Below are 23,671 nucleotides of genomic sequence, written 5' to 3' on the forward strand. Positions count from 1 at the left end.
ACGTCGTTGGCGCGTGTCATCGAGACCGATCGTATTGTTCCGCGTACACGTGTTTTTTCAGCTACCATATTCTTCGGGTTACGATCGAACAGCGAGCAATGGCAGGAATATCTCGTCGTTGATCCAGGTTCCCGTGCCGAAAGACTGCGTTTCGACCGTCGATCCGGCGATAGCTTTCCGTAACCCGTTGAAATTTCTCGCGTACGTACCGTATCTACCGTAAGAATATTCCAGTCATTTTTTCGTTTCTCATACTTTTCTTTCTCTGGCACCTAAAGTACGTAACAAGCATTTTTAAGCGCTCCAGTGTTTTACGTTTTCTTTTATTATCATCGATCGATACGTTGGTCGTTACGCTACGGACTAACAGCGTCTCGTGATATACACGAAATTTGATTATTCCGTGGAAAGTTCGAGTTCGAATTTCGAAATATCGAAGCTCGACTAACACAAATAACCTTACTTTACTCTATCTTTGTATCATTTGATCGCGTTCAGCAGGAGATTCGATGGAAGTTCGATCGCAATCTCAAGCCTGAATATTCGCGACTTTGTATCTCTGACGAATAACGCGTCCGTCGAACCAATCACCGCTTATCGCGGACGGTGATCGACTGCGAGTCGCTCGGCTGTTCGATCGTTCCGTTTCGTTCGTTCTTTCGTTTGCTCGCTTGAACGGATCGGCCGATGTGTGACAGTAGCCGTGAATTAAACGATCCTCTAAATTTCAATTTTGATTGGAACGCATCGGACCAAAAGATCGGCGAGATCGTAGACCGCTATCGCGTATCGAAGCCCGATCGGCGATACGCGATTACATGCGACGATATTATCTGACGTTAATGCCCGGGCAAAAAATGTTAGATACCAATAGCGGTTCGCGAACGAATCGTCCCGACATTTCGCATTTCGACGCGATGATCCTTTTATCCTGTACGATTTCCATGCGTATGCATTAGAAATTTAATAATGCAAGTCGCTCTTCATTATAAAACGAATGTGCGTTCGATTTCTCTCTCTCCCTCTCTCTCTCTCTGGCTAGTCGGCTCGATAAACGGAGCGGCCACTGAAATCTTCATGAGCCAATGAAGCCAGGTTCGATAACGGAGATAAGCGATTATTCTGATTAGTACCGGGATATACGCGATGTAGAAACGTATACATTCACGGCATCCCGCTCGTGACAAGCTGTTAAATTATCGGTCGGAATTGAGGATCGAAAACGAGGAGAACTACATACATATCGCGATATCGTTCGAAGATCGATTTTTATTTTCTGGATTATTCATCGACCGGTATATTGATCTATTGTCACATCCTTTATTCGTCCCATTTGTCTACAGTGGCTCGCAAAAGTATTTCGACACTTACCGTGCAAAACTTTCATGTTCGTATAAAACATTTTGAAATTTCACTACTAGTAGTGTAACGAGACACGATTGTATCGATATTTGCAATTAGTCTGAAAATGTATGTAGAAATTACGAGATATTTGCTACAAACGTAAATACGTGTATTTGGTAAAAAAATTAATATACGGTACGAATAGCCAACTTAGGTGTATAATAGATGCAAATTATGCTTTCATTTAACGTTGAGATTGCATTAACGTAGATAATAGATAATTGCTTGAATATTCTTGCGATCTTTGCGAAGTATACAGCCGTAGTAAATATTTTGTCGTTTTTATATATATTTTCCAAGCGGTTTCGAACTTCAGCAATACAGCGATGATAGTCGGGCCTCGTAACGGTGTTAATGAAACTTCAACATTTTTCGTATAATATGTATTACATATGATATATTCGTAAAAATTGTGAACAAATATTGTAATAGCTTCGCGAGCCTGTGTACGTAGTTTTCATTTCGTGCGATTGATAATTGATCGGACGAAATCTAATATGTGGGCGATATTGGCCTCTCAAATGTAGTTTTTGGATACAGGATTCACACATTCGATGTTCATCGACCTAATGTACAGCGAACGTAAGAAATATTTGTACAGCGATGAATTTCAACAAAAATTTTGTGCAACTTCGTTTACATAAAATATTTTATCAAACGAAAATTCGTACATATTCGTAGAAACCTACAGATTGGATTTTATAAAGAGATATTATTTATCCATATTTTTGATGGGAACATTAACAAATATGTGTTCAGAAACCAGAGGAAATTATACGCGTAATAAGTATTCGTCCAGTTCTCGTATCGTGAAATTGTGCATAGCATAATTATAACATAATATATGACATGTCAACACTGCATCATGTCAATTATCATCAGTATATTCGGAGACATGATCAACAGAGAGGATGGCATCTAAATTGAGATATAAGTAACTATCATAATTCTGGTATAGCGCGTAGAGGCAAAGAAACGTCGAAGAAGAAAGAAAAATTATTATAAATTTGCGTGACACGTGCAAACCGTTCCGTGACTTTTGTAGGATTGTAAATAGATCGAGTTTAATAATCCGTGGGACTATAGTCGGATATTGCTGTCCTCTCTATAGGTATTTCGTATTTTTATTACAACTTTTTAACAAAGCTTTGAATGGCTTACGTTTATATAACGTTTTTTTTTTGTTTATTCATACCCGTATAATATATTGATAATGTTTGACTATTAATAGGATATAGATCCTAGGTTGTTTCACCGGCGCGAATAGCGATTCCTTTTATCACGAATCTGATACGAAATCAGACTCATCTCTTCGATTAAAATAAATTCATTCCCGTCTGGAAACGTGTCCCGGGAAATGACCGAAACATTCGACAAAGCGCCGGCTTATCGCATTTATCCGCGAATAGAGATAATAGTTTGAAAGTAGGATCGGCTAGCAGATCGAGAGCCGTGAAATTTAATAGAAATGAAATTGCGTGCGGGAAACGAATCTGCCTCTTCCATGACGCTATTTCACTCGATACAATTCCTTTCTAATTAACGTGACCGAGCTTACCACCTTCCATTCGATCACCGTTGCTTTATTTCTTTGACGGCGATCCCTAACGGTGTTTCGTACTAGTTCGATCGAAAGGACTACTTTGGCAACCCGTAGACGCTGTCGAGCGGGTACAGGGTGGCGTGCAAACACACTCGAACCCGTAGCCGTTCCCATAACGGACCGAGTATACTGACTGCGCCCCGTTTCGCGCGTAGATAGAGAGATACGGATAGAGGAGGGTGCACGACGAAGGGGTGCGAACGTTCGTGTGCTCTTCTCTCTCCGTTTCTCCAGTTCTCTCTCTCTCTCTTTCTCTCTTCATGGCTGTCCTTGTCATCCGCTTGGTTGCAAAGAGAAGGATAGAGAGAGAGAGAGAGAGAGAAAGAGAGAGAGAGAGAAAGAGGGAGAGAGGAGAGGAGAGGTGCACTCACACAGGTGTCGAGGGAGCCGTGCAGGGTTATAGGTATGGCCAGGTCGAGCCGTTGGTCTTGCTTAATCTGATTACAAGCGGACCGGGTGGGGATCGATATTTTCGCGTGAGTTTTCCAGGCAATCGGCCGCGAGATAGCGCGGCTCGGCATATTTTATACGCGTTCAGGCTGGCCGACCCCATTTACAACCCTGTCCGTCTGTCCGTCCGTTCGTTCGTTCGTCCATTCGTCCATTCGTCCAATCCGTCCCTAGGTCCCTCCGTTCGTTCGTTCGTTCGTTCGCGCGTTTTATCAACCGTCGACGACCGAGCTTACGGTCGCGCGCATACGTATTTTTTTTCCCCACCTGACTCGCATACTGGTTACGGGTCTAGTTGCAAGATCGCGGCATTCTACTGGAAACGATAGTCGGACACGGCAGTCGTATCACAGAAATTGCGCGTCGTGCCAAAGCATTTCACATTATGCGCTTTTCCTGCGATATTTACGACAGTTTTAGGTAGCGGAACGCGATAAAGAGAGGAGCAGAGTATCGGTATGTACATATATCGGAGGTTTCGATTTTACGCGCGGATTTAGCGCCAGTGACGCGAATATTTGTTCCTGGGATAATGTATTTCCGAATTATCCGACGGGATTAAAGCTTAGGTAATTGCAGATATCGGGCATACAGCCGGGATATACCGACTCCAGTAGCGTATCGCTACCCAATGTTATCGGTATCCGAAGCAATCGCTTGCCCGTTCGTCTTCCTTCTTACCTCGCCGCGTCACTGCAAGAATTCCGGTCCGAGAAGCGAATAATCTTTTCCTCGCATCCTATTCCTCGCTTCGTTCGTTCTTGCTTCGAAGGATTTCGAGTCCCGGAACCGACGTCCCTTTACCATACGTCTGCCGGTAGACGCGCCACGTGATGGATGGCTTGGTCCGTGGACGTCGACGTGGCCGGAGTTTACGGCGACACGAAATATGTCTCCTTTCTTGTAACGCGATGCACCTTTTCTTTCTCCTCTCTTTCCTTCTTTTCAGACTTTTTCGCTTCTTTTGTTTCTCCGCGTTCGCCGGTACCTATTTTCGTTGAACCGACGCCGCGGATTCTTATTTTTCGCCTGACATGTACCGAGCCCGCTTTTCCTATTATTAAGACGTTAGGAATACTTAGCTTTAACCCTGCTGCGATTCTTGGATCTTTTCGCGTTTCGATTTCACCTTCTTCTTCCAAGGTTTCTGAAAAATCTTTAGCGTAAAATTGAAACGGGAAATCGCGCATATCGATAAAGATTCTTCCGCATTTCCCTTGAGAATTTAATAAATTTACTTTGGCCGAAAATTAGCAGAGAAAATTATGCCTGCTGCCGTTAAACCGAATTCACGAGGCGAATACGAGTTTAATGTTATTTTCGAATTTACCATTTTCCGTATGTATTTTTATCTATTTCGTTTTATTTTCGTTAATCGTCGAGAAGGTGTTGAATCGAAGGACTCATAATAAAAACGCTTCTTATCCGTGTTTCTCTTTTACCAGCAGAGTTTATTCTCGAGCTAAAATCATTCCACGTTAGACCAAACGAGTTTATTGCGTTAGTCCATTAACCTATTAACCGAGCAGTACTTTCTTTATGTAAATATCCTCTTTCTTTTTACGTATATCATTAGCCGGATCATTTTTGCTAAGAATAAATTATATCGCATTCGCGTTTATAAGAATTAAGATTCATCCAACTTGGACAGATCTGTATCTATTAATATTCGATTGTACAACTATGACGGTTTCCGATTCAGGAGCGACTCGGTTAACACGTTGACTGTCATCATCGATGATCCTCGTTACCAAAATTTCTAGAACGATCGAAGCAAGATAAATTTTTGGAATAAATAATTTTCGACTAAGCACGATATAATATTTTGCAAAAATTAAATGGCAGTCAACGCGTTAACGGGTGAAAGTCGCGAGCAACGGAGCTGCTCGTTCAAGGATCCACGACGCAACGCTCCCTCTGGTATCCCAAAAATCGTCTCAGGTTAGGCCAGAGGAGGCTGAGTCGACTATATCCGTTGGCTATTTCGTTTTTTATAAAAACAATCCATTATTTTCCCTAGTACGATGTTTTATGGACGATTCAGCGGCGCGACTGCAAAACAGATCGCGCGTAATCTCGTAAATCATCGCGACGTGTCGCGCGTTGCGAGGCTCGCTGGTTGGTGCCTGCTGTTTCAAACCGTCCGGCTTGCCAGTGACTTTTACACGAACGCGGGGAACAGGTGGGAGAACGAGGAGAAAGAGGAGGAGGAGCAGGAGGAATAAATTTTAGGTAACGACACGAAACGCGTCGCTGGAGAGGTTCCGGTTATTCGTCCAGGTCGCGAGCCTCGCGTCTCTTCGCATTCCGGATCGTAGCGTAACAGCGTGACACGATCGTCTTTATTTACGCGTCACGCAGTTTGCATCGGCAGTTGGCGAGAATCTTCGCACGCCCGTTTCGATCCGGCGTCACGCCTGTTCGTTGATCGAGCGACGCGGCTGGGACGTTTGGTTGGGACGAAAGGAGGATCGATCGATGCCGCTTTATCTTCTTCCGGTTCTTCTTATTTTTCTTCCTTAACTTCCGAGAAAGGGTTGCTCGAATATACAAGTTGGAAAAGTTTCGAGCGAAACTATTTCTTGCTCGTAAAAAATTCCTAGGAAATTGTTTATCGCGGCATAGACGTTCAAGTTCGATGTACAACGGCTATAAAAGGTATCGATACACGCCCTTATTTTCCAAAGGAGCGTTCTTTTTATCAGCGAAAACTGCAGGATAATAATTTCCGAAAAACAATCTTTCCGAGGATCAACGTGTAAGAAAAATCGTAGATTCGAGTTTGGCTTGTTGGCGACGGCTCGAGTTCTAGGGTTAATTTCCGTGGCACAAACGGCGAAAGAGTCGCAGCGAATACGATTTCCAGCGATTTATGTCGTAGGTCGTTTATAACCGAACGACGGCTCGGTAACGTTTAGCCGGTAATCGACGCGATTCAATTAACTTTCACGGCGAGCACGTCACGACGTTCGTCGAATAATTCGTTCGTCCATCCGACAACGAGATATTCTTGTTGGAAGCAAAAACCGTTTGAAAAGCAATCGGCCGTGCTCGACTTCTTAAAAATTGCCTGGGAACTCGTGGAAACGCGCTGTCGACGAAAACGTAAACGTCTTTTTCTTTCGTTGGAACGCTGAAAGTCGAGGGATCGCGGACGCGTCTTTCCTTCGCGCGTTTAGCTCCGCCGTTGAACAAAGTCGTCCTCTCCTTTCCAACTTCTTCTATTTTCGAGCATTTTTTTCGTCACGCTTTACGGTGCGCTACTTCCCAAGTACTCTCGAGACTTTGCCGCTAACTAAGTGTTCTCCGTCCACTTTTGTCTTTCGCGGTTCGCTTTCTTGCTCCCACTCTACCGGCTGCTGCTTGCTATTGCCGCTGCCGCTGCTGCTCGTTCCGCTTCTTTCCTCCGCTCTGCGTCTTCCGCCCTTTACCGCGAGACTTTGCTTCTCGGAAGTTTCGCGACAGTTTCCATTTGTCTAGTCCGACTATCGCGGCGCGTCCTTTCTCCGCGACGGTGCATACGAGATCGCGTCTTGCGTCGCGACCTCCTCTATGCGAATCTTGTCTCGCGATGGAACGAGCGAGAAATTCCTCGCGCGCCATAACGCAGAGCCTCGCGGGACGTCCCGTGATTCACGATTTATAAGCCGACCTCGGGAATTCGGCGCTGTGGCGAGAGTCGGCGGAAGAGTAAGATGAAAATCGAGGTCGAAAGTTGTCGCTAGACCGGCAACTGAATGGATCGGAAGCTCTACCGACGCGACGGCTAGCCGCTGTTACGAGCCTGGCCACCCCCCGTAGACGGGGTTATTCGTATCTCTGCAGGAACGACTAATGCTCGACTAATTGCCGGAATGTAAATAAATATCCCCGGCACGGTCGTGATCCAGCTACCTCCGGGGAGTACGTCTATGAGAATATACTGCGTTTGGACATGCATCGCTGCTTCAATGCCCGGATCGCGCGCTTGCGCTCCTCCCTCGCCTCTCGTCTCTCGCTTTTACGCCTCTTTCGTTTCTCCTACCCATCCTCGGTAACGACTTTCGAGCGAGGATACGTATCGTTCGCGGTATCGTTGCCGTTTCGTTCGTCGTGTCGACAAACACCATTCGGCATTGAGTCGCTGCAAATTGCCGTGCAACGTGTCTTGCGCGTTACGTCGGTCCGTTTCTGGTCGCTTTTGCTTTTCGTTTTCGTTAGAGAGGGCCATGCGATTCTGCGGCAAACGTGACGCAATGCGATGGCACGCTCGTAACGTCGGTCCATGCAAATTTCCCCTATCGACGTGGATATCGAGCCGTTTGATATTCTTCGCGAGAATTCGCCCAACTCCGGCCAACGTCTAACTTTCGAACGATACGTCGAGTCGTCGCGAGCTTTCGATTCCGCTTCGTCTTATCGGCCTCGTCCTCTGGCTATAGCGAGTCGATAAACTTGGTCCTTGGATCCGAGAGTCTTCGCGCACGCCGGTCTGCCCAATTAACTCGAAACTGGCTATCGTTTAGCGGTTGCAGGAAATATGCCACGCTCGGCGAGTACGAGTCGTCGTCGTCTCGAATTTCATGGGAGGGCAGGATCGACCTGCGAATACCGCGCGATTTCGCTATTCGCGTTACAGCAGACCGATCGAGCGGGCGGCTGCAGCAATCGGAAAATTCCGGCTATACGATTGTTCGTCCGTGACTTTTCTGTCGATACGGCCGCGCACTCGACTCGGAGGCTTCCATGGATTACGCGCGAAATTGCATCCAAATCCTGTTTTTAATACCCTCGACCCGTCGACTCTTCCTGTCGATTACTTTCAATCGGCAGCGTCGATTGCTCTTTAAATCGTAAAATATGAAAACTGTCGAAGCGCATCGGACACGCGTTTCCATGTACCAGTGTCACGAGTCTCGGCCTATTTTCCAGCTCGTCTTCCTGGCCAGACGACCCCCGGGGGAGCGGAGACGACGAGGGTGTACCGTTTTCCATTAATTTACGTTACGCTAATTTAATCGGCCATCAACCGCTTTGTATAGCGTTAAACTCGGTCCTCTCGAGGTCCGTCGCCCTGTCTGTCGATAGAGAGACGGACGACGCGAAGGGAGAAACGGGGATTCTAGTTGCTCTCTCGTCATAGGGTACGTAACTTTGCAAATCCCGTGGCGACAGAAGCGTGAGAGTCTCGGAACGTTCGAAGGGAACGAAGATATCTTCGCTGGTCGGATGTCGTGAGTCGAAAGTGCAGAGTCGAGAAAATGGGGTAAAGAGAACGAGGGAAGAGCAAAGTGGGAGAGAAAGAATGGATCGAGGGAGGAATCGAGAGCCGCCGAATCGAAAGAGCTATGACACCGAGCACGGGGTTGTGTTCTTTGTGCGCTCGGCCCGATGCATCCGGTCGACGAGTAGATTGCGCGACTGTCAATAGCAGAATAATTGAAAGACGCGCTCTTAATTAGTATCCGGCCGGCAGTCTTGCGCTCGACTGCCATCGTTCGGGCTTATTTCGACCGAGGAATTGCGAGAAAGAGAGAGAGAGAGAGAGACAGACAGACAGACAGCCAGACAGACAGACAGAGAGAGAGAGAGAGAGAAATTGAGAGCGGTTAAAGTACGAGAAGGAAAGGGAACGTTGCGCGAACTCTTTTCGCGAAAGAGATACAAAGGATGGAGAGAAAAAAGAGGCGAACGGAGAAAAACGACGACGAGACACGGACAAAAACGAAAGGAAGAAGGCTGGAAACGGTCGTATTTCGCAGTTGGCAAGAGTTGCGCGCGACAAGAACGTGAGAAGCATTCGAGACGTTTGACTCGCGGTTACCCCAACTTTCTTTCCCCAATGAGTCTTCCTCCTTTCTCTGTTCCTCTAAATCTCTCGTTATAGGTCTTTGCTTCTGCCTTCGTCGCTCTGTCAACCTTCTCCTTAATCGCGTTAATGAAATTCTGTCACGGCTGGATACCGAGCTCGACGCGGGACGAATGTTTCTCGCGAAAAGAAAATCGGTGCTCCCCACCGTGGAGAACGTTGATCGACCACGCACGGTCGTTTGTTTCACCATTTTGAAAATGAACTTTCGCACGTGTTTTTCTTTGAAGGATTAACAGAGGAAACTCTGTGGAAGGAAAATGTACGGGTATTTCAAGGTTTTGCATTTGTAATTTGTTAATCTGTATAACAGGCTACGTAATCAAAGCGCTGTATTCGTTTGGTAATCTCATGATCGATACAAGATATTAAAAATAGAATTGACGCGATTCGGCGAACGATAATTCGGTTTGACGTATTATTTATCCTTTTATATTTCGATTTTACTCTGTACGTTTATGTCTTATTTGCAGCTAAATATGTAAATGAAAATGACCGTCAATGATCAGAGTAGATATCGTTATTACGTTTCTTCACCTATCTCGCACGTCGATCACCGAAACAATTGCAAATAAATAAAACGCCGTACGATAAAATAAGTTCAATAATTCCCTGCAGCGTTCCGTTTTGCGACAAATCTCTATTGACAGATACTTCGATAAAGGTATCTGTCAAATGGTCGTTGAATTTTTGTAATCAGTTATGAAAGCAACGATGGTGTACAATTTTTTACAAGTTTCTCCTGCGAAGAAGCAAACGTGATTTAAAATCAAAAAATTTTCCTCCCTCTTCCTCTCTCTCACCTCTCTATCAGTTTAATCCGATTCCGCGTAAAGACAAAGTAATTTTAATCGCGGAGGAGCATTCGTGCCAGCGCACGGCTTCAAAAATGCATAACCCATTGGCTTGGATCTTTGGTTGGAAAGGGCCGTAAACATACGGGTAACGTAGAAGGAGAAGTGGAAGAAGGCGAAGGCGAAGGCGAAGGCGAAACGCGAGGGCGCAAAAGGGCCATCCATTGTAGCCTTCGAGCTCGCGCACTCGAGCCGTCGCGCGACCGACCGAATCGACCCCGTAAACTGACTCGTCGTTTACGGCCTCGTCTGCGAACCGTTGCCAGCCTGCGGAAACGCGCGCACGTACTTTCCTTCTCGAACACCGACGTTAACGATATCTCGTTAAGTCCCGTATCCGATCGAACGATTTTCCCGCAAGGCTAAGCATTTTCGCGCGGCTAGAAACGGGACTCGCCTTTCCACGCTCGTCCTTTTCCGTTATTGCGTTTGCCTCCTTTTCGCTCTTCCCTCTTTTCTTACAAATCGCCTAACGATCTTCGACGGCCGCTTTGAGCGCTTTCATTCGGTTTTAAACTCCGTTTGTTCCTTAACTTGTACAGTGTATACGCTTCCTCCGATAATGGCACTCGAAGAAACCAACTAAACGCCGAATACTCCACTCCGCGAGCCTCCGTTAATTGCTTTCTCTGTCTCTTTTCGAATTTTCGCTGCTCCCTTTTTTGTTACAGCTTTTTCACGTCGCGATTCGCGATATACACACGGCGATACGTTGCGTGGAATATCGCGTTATAATTATCGCCTGTGAAAGCGTCGAGACAGCGATTCTTGCGAGATACGATACGCGATTATCGGCACGATACCGATTTTCGGTATAGTGCTTTGTCGATCGGTCGTCGACCATCCTTTTTCCATCCGATTGAAGAAAGATAGCAGGAATTGCTAGGCATTCATACCGTAGCTGAAGTATCGCCATGGATGTAGAACACCGTGAATGGAAAGATCCCTTTTATCTTTTCTCATTGATCGGATAAACTCGATATTTCTTACTCATTTTTCTTTGTTTAGTAGCTCCTTTATGTATAGATCAAATGGGTAAAACCTCATCCATTTCCCCGGAATAGCTTCCGTTCCGAAAACGCGTGTTCCATAGACAAGAAGGTATCGCTAAGTGAAAATAAAATGACCCACACAGAATTAATAAGATAATAAGTACGAGTATCTTATTGTTGGGTCTTTTGTCTTTCGATGATACGTACACGCACGTACGATACTTTTGCGTAAGTGCGGTACACCTGGCCGTCGGTGATCTACGCTTTTATCAAACTCTGTACTATTCGCTGGTTCGAGGAAGCGCGTCGGTCGGAATGCAATCGTCATCCGATTCACTCACGTGCCACAACGATTTTAAATACAATTTCAAGAGTAATTTCACATATGTACAGTTTCATTGCGTATTCAGGTTTCTTTTATCGTGCAAACGCTGGCTACGAAAATATGCGATAAAAAGAGTACGGCAATCATCGTGGCAAACGTATATCGCGATACACGTGTCACCGGTGCAAAACAGCTCTCATGGAACTTTGAACTTTTCGCTCGTGCTTTCAAGTTTTGAGGAAAATGCTAAACACTCGATCGATTCGCGCATTGCTCACGACGCAGGAGCGGTCCCAGTGTGCACATAGGCAAAGTTTGGAGGGGACGGATATCGATTTTCTGCCATTGTTCTTAATTCGATCGCTGGTAAAGCCAATGGAGAAGGGTGGCGACGACGCGCGACGTTCGCGTCGACTCGCTTCGATACGAACCGATTAACCGCTCGAAAAAAGCAACCCGTAATTAAGTCTGCACCGATATTTTATCGACGCTAGTCGGCCGAGCGAGTTATCGGATAATCGATATTTTCGGCCCGTTTACAAACGCCGAAACGATCTTCCACCTTTTGCACCCTGCACGAACCTTCGTGTCGTAATTCACCGCATGATTCAAGGTGCTTAGATTTGCGCGTCCGTTTTCTGCTAATTCGAGGTCGGTACTTGCGTCATTTGTCCCGTACGTATCACGATGCGGCACGCTCCGCCCACCTGCTCGTCCCACTGTCTTCGTTCTAAAGAATTTTCCATAACTTTCGATATCCGTTGATATCGTGATTTGATCTGAAACTGAATAATAGAAACTGACAATTATATCTTTGGTTCTGTTCGATCGTTCGAGATATTTAACGATAAGTTTCACATCATAAGCAAATTGTTTGGAATACTAAAAACAGGATGGCCTAATGACATTAATAAAGATAATAAAAAATGAACGAATAAAATTCCTGCAACGATTCTAGCTGTCGAGAGAGCAAATAAAGGTAGCACAAAATACAAGCACGTATTGATCGATCCCAAATGCGTCGATACTTCCTTACCAAGTTATCAATAATTCCTGAATCGAATATTTGCTAGAATTTAATAACAAATTTAAGAGATCGTTATTTCATATATAACGTTTGACAGATGATCTAAGATTCATAAGATTCACAGCGCTGTAGACAACAGAAATCAACTGTTTTCGACATTTTATACATTAACAGTTTAACAGTTAAACTGATACGTTATATTATGATCGGATTCATAATACGCAAAAATATCCAAACTGTTTAAAGTAGAGCACTGGTCGCAACGTTTGCTTCGATCGAATCAGACAAATCCCTACTGGGATTTTACTTGTGCGTTCGTCACTATGTTCATAAAAATTGCATAAACATCCGCAGTCTAATTACAACCACAACAAGTTATCGGTGTGTCAATAAATATGTACGACGTTCATACGGATCGTAGAAATTCATCTGGATGAACGAATGTATTGACGTGCTGGAACACGAATCGTCGAATCTACCCTTGCCGTGGGTCTTTTAATCAGTTGATTCGATAAACGACGGAGGACGTAGTTGGTGGAATTAGCCGCGTCTCGAGATTCGTTAGATCTTCCGAGGAATTCGAAAGGGAGAAAAAAAAAAGAGGAAAAGCGCGAGCGAGTTCTTATCAAACACGGTTTACCGTTGAAATTTTAAGGGAAGAGATTGGATAGACGTTAAGAGGATAGAAGCGATAGCTCCGTGGACCGTGGGGAACCGTGGCAGCTCTGGTCAACTTTTTCCTCGTTTTGGCAAAAATTGAGGATTCTCTTTCTCTCCGTGGCAGGACGATTCGAACGGGAATCGATCGAAAGGACGTTACCGAACGAAAATTCCCAGAGAACGGGAAGGAAATTGGCGCGATGCGACGCGGAATCGCGCGACGAAGGCCGCGGAAAAGAAACGCGACGAGAGCCAGCCGAGTTTATTTTATCTAAGATGCTTTTGATTCTGGCGCGCGTCCCGTTCGTTGGAACGAGAATTTTACCGGAATCGAGCGTTAATTGCGGCCCCTTTAAAACTTTCACAGCTAGCAATTAAGGTGGCACGAATTAATTAATGTTTTTCAACTCGTTCCCCTTGCCTTTCGTGCTCGCTTTCTTAGCTTCTCTGTTTCTTTCCTTCTTTCCTCTTTTGCTGTTCGTCGCGAGTATTCCACGGTTACGCTAAGACCGGTATTGCCGTTCCTCTCTTCTCCAGACCAAGGCTCCCCTTTCTTCGCTTCGTTTCCTCGCTACTCGGACGTTACACCGACTTTTCGTGGAATTTCGATCGCAGGATCACGCGTGGAACTATCGATCGATCATCGAAGAATAAACCTTTCCACCGTATGCCAGGTCTGCGCAAAAATTCTGTTTCCGGGTTTCTTATTTTCGAGAATTTCGTTATATTCGCGAGCATGATTTCGTTGTTACAGGCTGATTCAACAAACTTTCGACGTAATTTTGATTCGCGTAAAGCAATCGATCGATCATCAACGAGTAAACTTTTATACCGTATATTGGATCTATGCAGAAGTTTCAGCGGCTTCTTTTTATGACGAATGTAATTTATTTCTTCCTACTCGTAATGTATCATCGTCGGATTATTTCTTCTTATTTTCAACTACGTTTTGCCATCTTTCGCGATTATTCCTCGTGAAAAACGACTTTGATTTCTGAAATACGCGTCCTCCGATATCTTTGATCTCGATGAGATTTTTTTTTAAATAGTCACATCCTTATCGACGAGTAGCAGGACACTTTGAGAAAGACAAGCCTAACTTTACGAATTATCTATCAATTACCAATAATCTTGTAACTTTTAATTCGTTACTTTCTTCTCAAATTGTTGCAAATAAATAGTCTTTACAATCTTTCACCGTGTACGGTGGTTACAAGGAACAAAGTACGTTTTCTTATCAGGTTCCGTGTCTCATTTCCAGAGTATCAAGTTTGTATAGTGGTTGTCGGAGTTCGATAAAAGCGATTCAGCGTCGTCACCAATTTTTCTTTATTCGTTGTAGTGCATTTTTTCACTGAAATATCCTGGAAAACCGAAATGTCAGGTGCTAAATCTAATTCATCGAATTAAGTAAATTAATTGTTACAATAAATACCATTATGCGCGACTACTTCTGGGAACCGTATTTTTGTAACTGTATTTACTTTGGATACTTGGATGTTAGATCGTGCCACGCGGTACAAACGCGATATTACGAAAATTCGCCATTTAATAATCCGAACGAACTACCACGTTCCACATAAATCGTAGACTATCAGGTGCCTTAATACCGACGAGTGGTCGTGTACGTTGTGTTTCGTTCGTAGCTCGGTTCCTCGTCTATCTTCGATTTCGCGTTTCATTCGTTCCGACCTCAAAGCGCGGAATCGAGCACTCGGTGGCTCTTAAAGCCACGACCACCGAAAGACCGCCGACCGATCGTATTTTTCGGACGAAAGATCCAGTTTTACCGAACAATTTGTCGGACCGGGACAGAGAAACGCATCCAGCGGCCGCAGCACAGAGATGGGACTTTGCGACTCAAAGGAAACCGCGCGGCCGATCGACCGTTCGTTTTACTCGACTTCATTTCTCTCCGATTCTCAATGCCTTTTCCCACAGGTTTTTTCAATCGAATTCCTCTTACCTCGAGATTCTTTCTCATTCTTAAATTCTTGCTCATTCTTTCCGACCTGTTTGTCTAAGGAACGATCGAACGTATCGCTGCAGTCACGCTGGCCATTCCATCCCGACCAATTTTCTCGTACAGAGAAACGAGAAGATTCTGACCTATCCGTCGGATCGAAGGAAAAGCTGGAAAGCATCGAAGCGCGCGGCCGAGACGTTAAATCGCGCTGTAAATCGATCGAGAAGCACGCTGCAACGAGATGGACCTTGAGATTGTGGTTTCTTTTATGCCAAGGCTGCCGGCTGCACGCTCCTTCTGCAGGGACATTGCGCGAAGTCACGAATCCCGTAATTGAAAATCAATATTTGCGCTCGCTTTGCCTCATGGATGGAATACGCCTCGCGAATACTTCATTCCTTCGCGATCGAAATCTTTGGAGCGTGCACCGCGCGCGCCACCCGTTTCACCGACCTCCACCTTTTTCCACTTGCTCGCTCACCACCGATTCTAGTTACCCTCTTTCTCTAGGTATCGCGGCGGCTCTCCTCGCGAGACTGTTTCGTGAAACCTGTAACACGAGTCCCTTAGCCGAGCATGACGTTGCGGCGAACGCGGAAAAGTCTCGTCGAGAATGCCGGAACTGGCTGATGTTTATTGATTTTGTACGGAACACCCCGACGATTAAGCAATTTGCTGCGAATTTCGTCCTTGTTAACCTTTTGCCCTCGAAAAACATCTTAATCCTTCTTTTTATCGAGTAGATGGTCGAAAGAAAGGGATTTCACGATTGTTATAATTAGCGTTTTGCACATCAGATTTCCCATAAATGCATAGCGAGCAGGGATTTATGTATTATCGAGGAGATTAACGTACGTTTACGCTGTACAGGTGTGATGATATCCTTATTTTAAAGTACGATATCTTTGAAAACAATCTAGCGATTACTCGAAACAGTGATTGCGAAATGAAATGAAATTTATGTTTTTGTGATCATACCGCGTGGGCTTTGATTAAAATATTGACAAATTATTTTTTTAGAATACAATGGTTTTCTTTCTAAAATTAGAATAATATTTCTGAGAAGGAAGAAAATGTTTTCGATTAGCAAATTAGTGTATGATAATTTCGCACGAGATCAAAAATATCGTGCTAACGGAGACGATATTCCGAGTGTAAAGGGCCAACCCTCGACTGATATCGTTAAGTTAGGATACATAATTTCAACCTTTAGATGTTTCAGCCGGGGTAAGTACTCCCCGCATTTGAATATTTCACTGCAACTTGCTTTTGCGAATAAATCGGCAGTCTTGTTTCCTACTATTTGTCGATTGTTATTTCAGATTATTTACATATTTGAAGTTTTGATATACTGGTTAAATGGTTTCTTAAATCTTCCAATAGCCTAGTTTCATTATCCAAAGGTTAAGGCATTTAATTTTATTTCGTGCTCTACTTTCACGCGATAAAGACCATTAATAATAGTCTGCTACGCGAAGTACAGAAGACTGAATAAAATTCTACACTCTCAAATTAAGTACCATTATTCAGATTTTTATGGTCACCTATCAACGATGTTAGTCGAGGGTTAATTTTTTCGCTCGCTTTTTTATGTATGTTCTTCCGTTCGTAAGTATTACAACACGCTTAGAGAAAAAGTAAAGTAAATACGAAAGATCATTAAGAACTCGTTCGGACCTCTGAAATGACTATTTCGTTTGGAAATTAATTCTTGGAACACGAGAAATCGAAATGTTTTACACTGTAATGAAAATATCGTCGATTAAATTTTTATTTAATTTATATTCTTCTCTATTCGTCGCTGATGATCTTTCTGACTAAATTGATTAGATTTTGCATTCTATTTCTAATTGTCACGAATTCCATAAGCGATCCCACGATCCACATTTAGATTTCCAACTCCTCCAAATTTTCTACCTAAATTGTCCAAAATTTCCTCGATAAGATTTAAACGAGAGAATTGTGGCCACCAATATACCGCGACTGTTAATTCATTATTTTCCTCTAATTATCGCGACCAACTTTCATAAATTTCTGTCCGTGTATTTTGAATCGTTATCTTGCATGAATACATAATTTTGACCGATTAATCGTTTCCTCGATAACCTGCATCAATTACAACGATTTATGCCAGATCAGCAGCTGTTCGAACAGAAGAATATGAATAGATTGCGAATATTTAGGTGAATTTATATTTTCGCGAGTGCGAGTAACAAACGGTGAAACTCAAAATTCGATTCATCGGCTTTATAATCCGATATCAATAGATATTATATTGTAAGTGTATCGTTAAAATATAAATAGTTTTTAAATGTTTGCGTTTAGCGTTCGATATTTTTAAATTTTGCTGCTTCCCGTGTATTTCAAGCTTTTCAATTTTTCTAAAATTTCGACAAACTTATCCGCAGATATCCGTGTCGCTGGTATAAGAAACAGGCTAATCGAACACGAAGAGGAAGCGAATAGAACGGTAAGATACTACAGCCGTTCAGCCACTCTAATCTCAATATCTTTCGCATTTTCTTCTATAATATTACTTCTGTTACCAGTAGCGTTAGATATTTATTAATAAATTTAAACGTAAAGACTCGCACTCGACGTACAACGAACGGAAGAGCATGTATCGCGCCTCTGGTCGTTTTTGTTTATTTCGATAACTCGGAGGGAGTTGCGCGTTTTGGAAATTCCCGTTTCAAGAGGTGTTATTACCGCTTACGAAATTGCCGCTGATTATGAAATTAAATGTCGGAGGCGCTTAGTTGCTGTAAAGTTTGCCAGCCGGGAGGCTGTAACGAGCCTCTCGGCTTCGCTCTCGCCAAGTTTCACGGGCGAATCGTCGCGATTCACGCATCCTCGTCGCTCGAGCGGAGTCTCGACAGCCGAAAGAAGAAACTCCTATCGAGAAAGAACGGTGAAAATGAAAAGAGGAAAAATTATTCGATCCGATCTTCGCTTTTTGCCACGTTCTTTCGAGAGATCGCGTTTCCTTCGAAAGATCTTGGCATCTGCCCTTCGAACGAATCGCGTCGAAGCATCTTCCACGTTTCTACAGACAGGCAGAGAGAAAGAGGCAGGCAGAGAGGGAAGCCTCCGTGGTTTGTTTCGAAAGTGCGTTTTCCAGCTGAGATGTTATCTCGGTCTGTTTGAGAAGTTAGACGTTTGTCGATTCGTCCGGTAGCTCGTGAACGAGGAGATAGCGGTTTCGTATTCGTAGCCGGGCACGAAGATATATTCGCGTAGTCAGGGCGCGAATGAAAATTCACTGGCGCAGCAAAGTGGTGGGTAACCGGCGAGAAATCGAGAGGCTGTCGTAACGTAATGCACGCCTTCTTGGAAAAGCGACCGCTTCACCGTGTAATCCTCGGAACGGTCCTCGCATCCTACGTCGTATATCTATCGTGCATCGCACGTTCTTGTACGTCGTTGTACGTCGTTGTACGTAGTAGACCGCGTACTCCTAAGGATATTGCGTCGCGTCTTAGGCTAGTCGATCGCAGTGGACGCGAATTCGCGAGAAATGCCTTCTTATAGACACGATTGTAGTTATCTTGGGTAAATCGTTGTTTAACACGTTCGCTGCGGATCCGACTTTCATTTCCTACAATGCCGCGTGCTATCAAATAACTTTCGTACAATATCTCTCTCTCTCTATATCGCGAAACTTTACATATATGAAACTTTGAACGGAACTTTACATCTAATATTCTTTCGAATGTCTACTTTCATCCTTATAAATCAAGCCGCTCGACTGTCAGAAATTTTCGATGCTTTAGTAACGTAAATACGTTATTTTTCTTCGCTTCAATTGAATTGTCGTTTCCATTAATTCGATTCGAGCAAAGATAACGTGATTTAGGCTCGAAAGCAACAGCGCTTGTTAGGTACGTAATATTATTTTCAGTTTCATATCTACGATCATAAATATTTGGACACTTATAGACGATATTAAAATCTTTACGAGTATTATCCCGTTTGAAATAAAAATCGTATTTTACATGCCTCTATGTATCCTATGTTGCAAGAAGAATCTCATAAATAAAATGAAATTCTCTTCTCGTCTATAATTTTTCCCAACCGCTGTTCTCATTATTAGATTTTCAATCGCATCAGTTAACTTTTCCATCGCTGTGCATTCTCTATATGAATTCCAAGTCAAATTCAGACTTTTGCAAATGTCGCTAAATTTCTGAACTAATTCAGCCAAAGTTCGCTCGATGAGATGTCGATCAGAAGATAGTATCGCATAAATTCGTTATCTTGGGTGAACTTACGATTTCTATCGACCGATTATTTCTTCGCCAATCCAAACGGATTATTACGTTCTGCATTAGAAGACGGTAAATGATCCCAATATTTATGACCGGAAGTGTACACGATGCTCGTATTAGTTTATTTGAGAGCGATATGCAGCATCCGAGTCTCCACGAGAATCCGTTCTATCGACGGTTCTCTCGTACCCACGCGAACTCCCCAACCTTGTAACCGATGTTTACCAGTCGGATTTGTATCGCGTGGGCGTTTGAAAAAACTCTGCCTCTTGCCAGAGTCGAAAACTGTGTAGAGTAGTTTGCCAAGTCCACGTTACGGGCGTAGGGAAACGAGAGGCTATGGAGATTCCGCGAGAGAAAGGGTGCAATTAAGCTCGCGTTCTCCGTTTATTTGCGCGGCCGTGTCGCAGGGGATACGCGTCTCGACACAGGAAGCGACTGCTGGCGGAGACACGAACGTGTGAATAGCGACGAAAAGGGAGGGCCTACCGAGCTGTCGACCCGCGAGACCAGACCACCGACCGCCGACCACCATCGGTCTCTGCCTCTGCCTCTGGCCCTGCTTCTGGCTTCGCTACACACGGCTACTCTGCGCCCGTGCTACCAGCCCGCGATCCATAGTGGCTAGATTGCTCAATAGAGCTGATTATGCGACCACGATCGGCCATGGTTCCACGCTATTTTGTTCGTGCACGCTGCACACGCCCACGTCGTTAGACCGACAACTTGCTCTCCCTCCTTTTCACCCTTTCCATTCTCACCCTTCGCTGCTCTTCCACTGGTAGAGGCAAGTTGGAACGAGCAAGCACGCGGAGAATATGTGGAGTAACGAGACAACCTTCTTACACAGCAGCTGCCAACTACTTTGGCTTTGGTGTATCCAGAATGTGCAAGATGAATGCGAGCGTTTGACTCAAGGTTGTTTTGGGTTGTTGGACAATTTTGTAGTAGCAATCGAGTGGTTATCGAAAAGCATTATATCGTATTATGCACCGTGTTTCATAATATCGTTTAAAAGTTGTCAATCGTTATGTTTCGCTTTATATATTTCTAATCAAATGTCGTCCTGTCTTGTACTAAGAATTATAATTACCGTAAACTATTCGAAACAGATAGGAGTGTTGCGTGTTCTTTTAAGTTTCGTATTAAATCACGATTCACATGGTCTATATCCGAATAATATTCGAGCCCGTTCCACATTTCACACTTCCATCTCACACGTTCTATTTTTTCATGCACCTCGTCTCGTATCCCGTAACTGGTATTTCTAACTCACATCTTAAATCCTAATTCACACAACACAATCTACATCCATTCTACGTCACATATTTCATATTTCCATGTCGCTCGTCCTGCAGCGCATTTCCATATGTCCTTTCCCACATACTATGTCCAATGCCTACCAAACCATATCCCACATCCTCTGTCCAATATTTACCAAACCATATTCCATCCCACACTCCGTGTATTCTTCTCTATATCCCGTATCCTACACCCTATTTGCTTTTTCCAACTCAAACTACCAATTCCCTCAAACTTATTTCCAATATCCCATATCCTAGAACATCGAATATACCAAATAAACGCAGGAAAATATATTTTTAAACGGGAAAGATATATTTCTGCCACAACTTGCCCACAACGGTACGTTAGGTTATATACATTTTAAACATAAATTAACATACAAAACACAAAGGAACGAAAGCTGCTGAAATTCTTCCGAATCTTTTAAATCTCGTTTATTCTAGCTTGCGAGAATGAGAAGGAAGTAAGATAGGAGATGGACAGAGTCGAGGATAAGCGATGACGTTCGAATTTTCGAGATTTTGACCAAATTTTGTATCAGGAGAACAAGATGGAGCAGAAGGTGGCTCAATTCTGACGATTCCTGGAAATGAGGTCACTTTCTAGGAACTATCGAGGCGATTCCTGGAAGTGACGTCGTTTTCCTGGAATTTCTCGGAGCCGAAATCGTGAAAATTTGGTCCGATTTTGCGATTTTGTATCGGAAGAACACGATGACATAGGAAGTGGCAAGTTTTCCGAATTTTTGTTATTTCAGTTATTGTAACTTGCGAAAATGGCAAGAAATTAAGATTGGAGAGGGACAGAGTCCAGAGACACGATATTACATTCGAATTCCCTTTATAAGATCTATTTATTGATTCAATTTTGAAATTCTACAATAATCTTTGCAAATACTCTCAATTGTATAGTGATTCGCATATATCCATCTATGTTACGTACAACATGAATTGTCCTATATAACTTGACTGCGCAATTAATCTATATAACTTAATATATACTTAATTCTAACTTTAACGATGCGTCGTACTTAGTTTTCGAATATAACTATCGTACGTGCATTTCTTTCACACTACTATACATTTATAGTCACGTTTCTTGAAATATTTGGGATATTGATAAATTATAGCTCTTGTCACAATAAAAACATATGTGTAAATCTTAGACGTAATTATAAAAGATGGAATATAATGGATTACGGCTAATTATCGTTACTTGGTACAAATTACAATTACAATTTTTGCACGCGGTGAAGATTCTGTGTCTTGTTGCAGTTTTCCGATGTTGCTGGGAAATTAATTCTGTAACACACAAGAGAAACATTAATTTCATATGTTTTAGCAAATTTCAAACTAAATCTATAATCATTTCGTAACGATATTATTCGAAAATAAATATTTTTGATGCTTCGGTGATAGTAGGAATTGTTTAATTAGTATCATCCGTTTCGATTAACGTTTTGATCTACCGAGCGGAATTTGCGAACCTTTATTCGCGTCTTTCGGAAGTTAAATGGAACGTAGGAAGAAGACTGGCTGCTTCGTTAAGATAATGCAATCACAAAAGTAGATAAAGTGGAACTAATTTATACATATACCTGTCCTCGTCGCACGCTATCGCTCTCTATCTCTATCGTCGCTCGTGTCACTCGTTTTGCGTGAAATTTCTGGCCTACGAATTTTATTTTGCGGGCTGGCGGATTTCGTTTGCGAGAAGCAACGATTTCTTGTACGCAATTTATGCGAAAAGTACTCTTTGCGTTATTTTTAATCACGAAACGAGGATGTGGTACGCGGAACGTGAGACGCAGAACAGAGAAAGTCGGATGCAAGGAACGGAGTCGTGATATGGAGTTCGGGATAGAAAGTATATCAGATATGGGTTAACGGATGTAAGATTTGGCAAATGAAGTAAAGAATTTGAAATATGAGACTACTGAAATCTTGCAAATTTTAATTATAAACTAACGTGTAATACAATTCTTATAATACAAGCTGATATAAAGAAGAAGTTACTAGTTAATTATTAGATGAAATTATTAAATAACACACGATTAATAATACGTAATATCGAATAACACAATTCAAAATAATATTAATAATATTGAAAATGTAACGATTTTAAAAGCTCAGCTCCACTTCCAACAATATTGCTGGTATTGATAATACTAATAAAATAATAATAAAGCAGTGAAATAATAGAAAAAGGATAGAATAATAAAATATATCAAATGAACGTAAGAATATTTATATTATTCCACCTATTATTACATCTGGCAATTTCCTTAAATGTATTTTTAATTCAAGTTATTCCTAGTTTCCAGCATATTTGCTTCGAAGAAGGAACGATCGACGGAAAGCAAAGGAAATCATTGAATATATCTATTATATTACCTTTTGAATCTTTTATCTTCCGTTTGCGAACATTTATTTGAAATAATTCCAGCCGAATAAATCTAAACTAACTGCTAGTAGTTTTGCGAATGGCAAAGTGAGCATTGTTGCTTGTGGCATGTCGCGTGCTCTCCATTGTCTTCTCGTCTCTATAATCCGTGTGTCTGCAGCCTTCCGACAGCGTTGCTTTTCATTTCTAGTCTTGCAACAGGAAAATGCAAACGTCATTACAGTTCTATGGATGATAAACGTTTTGCGCAGAGGGAATTTTCAAAAGGATCGTAACTTTAAAATCGAATTACTAGAAATAAAAGCTAACTCGTTTACATGTCTCTACGCAGTCATTTAGGTGTGTTGAAAAAGTTAGGGAATTCTACGGCAAAACAAGCAAGCGAAGATCTTCAGAACGCCGAAGCTGTCGAGCTTCGCCAGAGTTATCTCGCGAATTATAAACGTACGAAATATTTTAATACGTGACAAAGATCATAAAAAAAAGAAAGCTCTTTGATTTATCCTATCGGTTCTAAACGATACTTGGAGCGCATCGTGACAACTAAAGAATCTGATGAAAAAAGC

Source organism: Bombus vosnesenskii, unplaced genomic scaffold (assembly GCF_011952255.1).
Source record: "Bombus vosnesenskii isolate JDL3184/JDL3185 unplaced genomic scaffold, Bvos_JDL3184-5_v1.1 scf7180000013263, whole genome shotgun sequence".
Lineage (NCBI taxonomy): Eukaryota > Metazoa > Arthropoda > Insecta > Hymenoptera > Apidae > Bombus > Bombus vosnesenskii.